Below are 6,000 nucleotides of genomic sequence, written 5' to 3'. Positions count from 1 at the left end.
GCGGCGGGGCGCAGAGCGGCAGACGCCTCGCCGTCGGGACCGCAGCGGCCGCTGCGGCAGGGGGGAGCCGGCCCGGCCTCCGAGCTCGCCGCCGCTACTGTCCGGGAGGCGGGCCCCGCGGGAGAATCCCGTCCCAGCCGCGGGGCGGGGGGCGAGGCGGGGCGCTGACGTCACCCCCCTCCCCCACCCCCTCCAGGAGGGAGGGAGTGGGGAAAGAGGCAGTGATCCGCCGCAGCTCCCGGCCGCAACTCCTAAACTCGGAGGCTCGTTGCCCGGACAAGTCCTGGAAAACTTGGTTTCTCTCCGGCCCTCGCGCGCTCTCATCTCGCCTCCTTTTGGTGCTCGTCTCCCCCAGGACCGAAGCCTCTGGAGATGCGGCCACCTGGGGGGCGCGGGCGGATCGCACTCTCGCTGGGGACATGCTGAAGATCGGAGGGAAGCAAAGTTGGTACTTAAGACACGGCTTTTAACAGATATCCAAATCGCGTGGGGATTACGGAGCTGCCGGGACTTTAAAGCAGAGGCAGCGAGGACTCGGCTGGACGGGTGAGTTCTTTCTTTAGTTGCAAGCCTTTCTGTATTTAAGTTTAAACGTGAATGAAATTACGTGGGGGTGACTAGTACAGGGAAGCGAGTGCATCCTACCTGCTCTCCGCTCGGCGAGCTGCACGCCCCCCCCCCCCCCGCCCCCGGCTGTGCTTGGCTCGGGAATGAAGGATCAGTATGCGTACGTTTTGGAATTCATAAGATACTTACAGAGCACTGTTCAAAAGAACTTGAAAAGCTATGCTGTTTGTGCAATATTTCGAATGTAACTTATTATAGAAATGGTGCCCAGGGAGGGCGCATCGGGTGCCGCGTGATCTGCAGTGGCGCAGCGCCCTCTAGTCCGGATACCCGGCAAAGCGCGCGCTCCCTGCGGGGTTCCGCGCGGACCGCGAACTTGGACCTGCCGGGCGCTCTTGGGACGTGGACGTGAGGTCCGTCGCGGCCACCCTAGCCTTCACTTACCACCCACTCCGACCCATTCTATATCCGATTTACAAATTCCAGCTTGGGTGGACTGGATGAAGAAGCAGTGTTGGCGGAAAGCTTTTGTTTGTTTGTTTTCGGGAACCCACCCCCATCCCCCTAATTTCCTAGAGCCTTTGGGTGCTGGGTTAGGGAGAATCGACTATTGAGAGGACAAAAGTGTAGCTTGTACTACATTCTTCGTTCATGTGAAGGTAATTAGATGGTAGCAAAAAGGCACCTCTGTTTCGCTCCGTTGGGGCTAAAGGACCAGTAAAAACGTGGCAGCACCGGACTGAAATCTCCATCTCTGGCTCTCGGCTGTTCCTCTGGTGACAAAGTGCAACTTCTTTCAGGCCATTACATTTCTCAGTGGACCTGGCAAATCAGGATTCCCAAACAGATGTTTTAGTCCAAGTAAGCGTTATTATTTATTAATGAATGGTAATTTTCTCCAGGAATTCTTTTGTGCCGTTTAAAAAATCTTGGGATTTTATGTTATGGGATGGTGTCTTTTTACCTTTTACTGGTCTCCCGCCCCAACAAAACTGTTGGCGTTCGTGTGGGATTGTGTTTTGTTTAGAGTTAGAATTCGGCAAGAGGCACACACGAGCTGAGCTTGGAGATCAGGTAACCTACTTTCGAGGTGTTCCATGTATGAAACTGACCTGTAACTTCAGGAGCGCTTTGCGCAGTTATGGCCGTGGCCAGGTGTTTGGGTGATGATGTTTCCCGGGTGTGTGAATTTGTGTGTGTTCTGCATAACGCGCGGGGAATACACCGCATACTCTTAGTGCTACGAAGCAGCACACTCATTCTGCAAGGCATTATTTTTCCTTCCCAGCCATGACCTGCTAGACACTTTCTTTTTCTTTTTTTCCAGTCACCTTCTTTGAGATGGCAAGAGAAGACTGCATTAACTTTGAACTAAGGCAGCTGCCTCTTTAACCCTGGACTCCCTCACCCCATTTGCCTCCTAGTTCCTCCAGCGGCCCCTTCCACCGGTTTCAGGGAAATCATCTCTCTTTGTCCTTACAGGGTTAACGTCTGAGAGCTCCACAAACTTTCCGAGGTCATGTCCACCCTCTTCTCCAGGCTGTTTCCCAGCGCCCGGAGCAGCCCGGGCTGCGCTCAGCCGGCGCCTGGAGCTCTGCCCGCGCTGGGGACGGGCTCACAGCCCCGGGATGCCGGGACCGCGCGTTCCGGCGGCGGGTTGGTGGGGAGTCCCCCGAGTGGGCCGCCTGGACGCCCGGGGTCTCCCCTTATCCCTTAAGGATCTTGTAGTTTCACGTGAGGCTGCGTTCGCAGTTTTGCGCGGTGTGCTTACCGGGTGGGAAAGCGCACGAGGCGGCATCGCTGCCTTTTGTCCCGCGGCCCTGGGAGGCGGGGGTGTCCGCCAGGGGGAAGCCGGCGTTGGGGTTCGCAGCCAGGGCTGCGGGGAGGCTCCGGGGTCTAACTAGCTCTGCACAAAGAGGTCGCGGAGTAAGCGTTTTCACTTTCCCGGGATTTTTTTTTACTGTAGATTGAAGAAGGAAGTAGATTCCGATCTAACTGCATTCCTTTTGAGACCTTTTGGAACGTTTTATTCCACCAAGCAATTGCAGACCTCCAGCCAAGGCATTCAAATGCAGATTTAGGAATTCCCTGAAGGTTCTCGAGAATCTAAAGGGGGAGGCGTGGGAAGCTTTTTCTTTAGCCCTTAGCTGACTCCCCCCCCCCTTTTTTTTTCCTTTTTTTTTTTTTTCCCCCTTTAAGCTAAGCTAATGTTTCCCCTTTCCTAGCAGGGAACATTCCATATTCATTCCCTAAACAAATACGTGTGCTGGCCATAACTAACCTCGGCACTAGAGCGAACCCCAGCCTGTTCCTCGCGGTGTCGCTAGATCATCCTGGGCCCTGGCTGGTCTCCTGGCGGGGAGCTGGCTGCTGCAGCCGCAGGGAGAGCCCCGACCCCTGGCCCCGCGGGTCGGCGGCCCGGCCGCCGGGGAGAGTCGGGGTCGAGTTTCCGCGCGGGAGATACGAGCGCCGGCGCGAGCGGGCGTGGTCGCGGGCGGAGGGATATATCCCGCGCCGGGTGCGTGAGGCTCCGGGTGCGTGTAGGCGCGGGGGCTCTGCCGGGCGGGCGGCCTTCCTTCCCGGGCGGCGCGCGGGCGGCGGGGCGCGCGGAGGGCGAGGGCGGGCCGCCGGTAGCATGCCGCCCTGCAGGCCCAGGGAGACCCGCGGCCGACCCGGACCCCGCTGGGGGGCGCGCTGAGGCGGCGAGGTGCGCGCCCCCGAGAGCGCCGCCGCCGCCGCCGCCGCTTCGGGCCAACTTGGCTGTAAGTTTGAAGGAAACCAGGTGCGGCTTGAGGGCGGTGGGCGAGGGGCGCCGCGGCGCGCTCGGTGCCGAGCCGTCTGTGCCCGCGGGACGGGCAGCCTGCTGCTGCTGCTGCTGCGGGATGGCGGGCTTCCGGCTCGCGGGGAGCTGGCCCCTGACGGTCCAGTCGGGACCGCGCGCCGCGGGCGCTCTGGGGACGAGAGGGAAAGAAAGAGCCCCGCGGGACGGTGGTGGTGCCGAGGCGCCCGCCCGCTTGGAAAGTTCAGGGCGGGCCCTGGATGCGGGTGGGTGGGGAGAGGCGGATGGGCGGGAGCGGGTGATTCGCGACGTGAACGGAATGGTGATTACCAAGCCGGCGGCGGGCGGCGGCGGCCGCCGCACCGGCTCTGGCCCCGGAGCCATTGCTGCAAATCAGAGCGGCGGCCGCGGCGCGGGGCTGCCGGCGGCCGCGGGGCGAGAACTTCCGCCGCGCCCAGAGCTCGGAAACTTCACGCGCGCGCGCAGCTTTCTTCTCTCCCGTAACACGCGTGCCTGCTGGAGACTTAACTGATCTCGCTCGGCGGCTGATTCCTCCGATTTGTGAGGTACACAGCGTAGGTGTGATGAAAGGAGAGGCCAGCTGCCGAGGGATGTGGAATATTGGAAATGGAACCACCAAGTTCTCTTAGATGCTTTGTGCCCTGAAGGAGTGCTGCCCTGAGGTTTGAGTTGTAACTGGTTGAAGGTAGTTGGAATAGGTGAGATTGATACAACTGGGGGCTAAACGTTTGCAGCTGTGCTATCAGTTTGTTTCTGTCTTTGTTGGACGAGAAACTTGTAAGATCTTTTTTTAAAGAAGGAGATTCTGGTTCTTCAGTGCTTTTTCTTTCTCTGAGTGCTTTCCTCCAGGAAGCTAACTTTTTGTTGTCGCTAAGATTGTTTTTTCCCACTGATGTGAATTGTGGGGCTTTGAAAACAAGGACGCAGTTGTATGCATTGGGAAAGTAAACTCATAAATATTTTCTATGCAGAGTTTTTTTTTTTTCTTCCTTCTTCATGTGTCTGAACTATAGTTTCATTAAATAGCTTTTGTTAAGCAACTTTCTGGTGCCTAGTAGAGGAATTTTTTTTTTAAACTGGATATTTACAGTGACTGAAAATAGGAAAAGACTTAAAAGGCAAATGATCTACAGTTAATATTTATATATCTTTCACAAAAGCAGATTCTTAGGGCTTCATACATTCAGAGATAGGTTTCAGTAGTTTAAGAAGGTAGCAGCTCGTGTTAAAACTAGGTGATGGTGATGTTTTTTCTTGTTACTCTTAGAACTGTGGTTATCCAATACATCCCATTACTGCAGTTATTCATAACGTGTTTCTCCAGGTATATAGACTAATTCTAATGTTTGTCTTTGTGTTTTAGGACAGCTCTGGTTCCACAGGTGGAATTATTATCCCCCTTTCTTTGCTGTATATTTAAGCTTTAAGATGGGCATGAAAGTACTTAAAACATTACATAATTTTTAAAAACAGCAATGAATATAACTCAGAGTTATGTCAAACATGGCATTTAACACATTCATTGTAAGGTTTGATTTGAATAAAGTGTGCATTTGTGTACCCATTTCTTGAAAAATGAATCTCTTAAATGAGTCAAATTCTTTGTCACTCTGAAAGGAAGTGAAGTTGTTAGAGGACTTCATAGTCTTTCAGGCCACCTGTATATGTATTCTTTGTATCTTTTACTTAGTCACTAGAGGTACTCCTAGTGGGTTTGCACCATATTAATAGACCATTTAAATCCATGTCATGGGCAGGTGTCAAAAGAGGAATCTAAAAATTATGTGCAAACTAATACTGGTTTCCTTCCCCTGATCCCATGCCTTCCTAGTGTATGTCTTTAGACTTAGCTCTTGAGTCATCTCTGAAGTAGTCATTTTTTTGAATGCTGGAAGTGAAAGGAATGTTACAGATTATTTTAACTCCCTTATCAAGTCTACCGCCACCTGTTTTCCACCCAAGTTTGGCTGATTTTACATAGAATCAGTAAACTAAATCAAATTAGTGCATTATTGTTGCATTGAATGTTGTCTCTGTGGCCTAATTTGTGGCCTGAAGGACATGATTTAATAGCAGGAAGCCACAAGGCTAGGTGTCTCTTTAATCTTTATGAGTGGGAAACTGCAGTAGGTAAGCTTTCTTTTCACCAAATTATATAGTTGATGAAGCCAAACTGTGTCTTTTTGTCTCACCTAATTGTTTAATTTGCAAGTGTTAGTTTGTCCTTAGGCACTGGTGAGGAGTTTTTGAAATGAGCAATGCAGGTAATTCATTTAACTAAGATCAGAAGTGTGCCGTTGTTCTCTTAAGTCTGAGAGGAAGTTTTTAATTTCAAAAGTGTATTCAATCAGATGAGGAATCTGTATGTTTCACATAATAAAGTTTTTTTGAAAGATCATCTTTCTTGTGCTTAAATCCCAGATTTACATGTATTGCCAAAGTTCTTAATTCCAAAAGTTTATTATATATGTGGAGGTAAATCTATAATTAAATGTCTTCTCCAGACCACATATTTAATTATCTTCATAGAATATTCAAGCATAATGCTTCATAATAAGCTCTGCAGTAGGGACACTGATCTAACATTGCCTGTCACCACTTTGGAAGCGTTTTGAGGTGGGTGGTGATCTTTT

General features: G+C 52.0%; 1 protein-coding gene across 3 annotated transcripts in view; it reads left to right on the top strand.

Annotated features, from left to right (window-relative positions):
* Positions 1-236: 236 nt before the first annotated feature.
* The window catches only part of FAT1 (FAT atypical cadherin 1), a 120,071-nt gene continuing 114,307 nt past the window's right edge, over positions 237-6,000 (top strand). For 2 of the 3 annotated variants that reach the window (XM_057696334.1, XM_057696333.1), the window contains exon 1: positions 238-546. The gene's annotated coding sequence lies outside the window, so the exon portion shown is untranslated. Of the gene's footprint in view, positions 547-6,000 lie in introns of all 3 variants that reach the window. The other variant, XR_009047659.1, reaches the window with a different exon arrangement.

This window comes from Hippopotamus amphibius, chromosome 10 (genome assembly GCF_030028045.1).
Source record: "Hippopotamus amphibius kiboko isolate mHipAmp2 chromosome 10, mHipAmp2.hap2, whole genome shotgun sequence".
Lineage (NCBI taxonomy): Eukaryota > Metazoa > Chordata > Mammalia > Artiodactyla > Hippopotamidae > Hippopotamus > Hippopotamus amphibius.
This window is presented reverse-complemented; position numbering and strand designations above follow the sequence as displayed.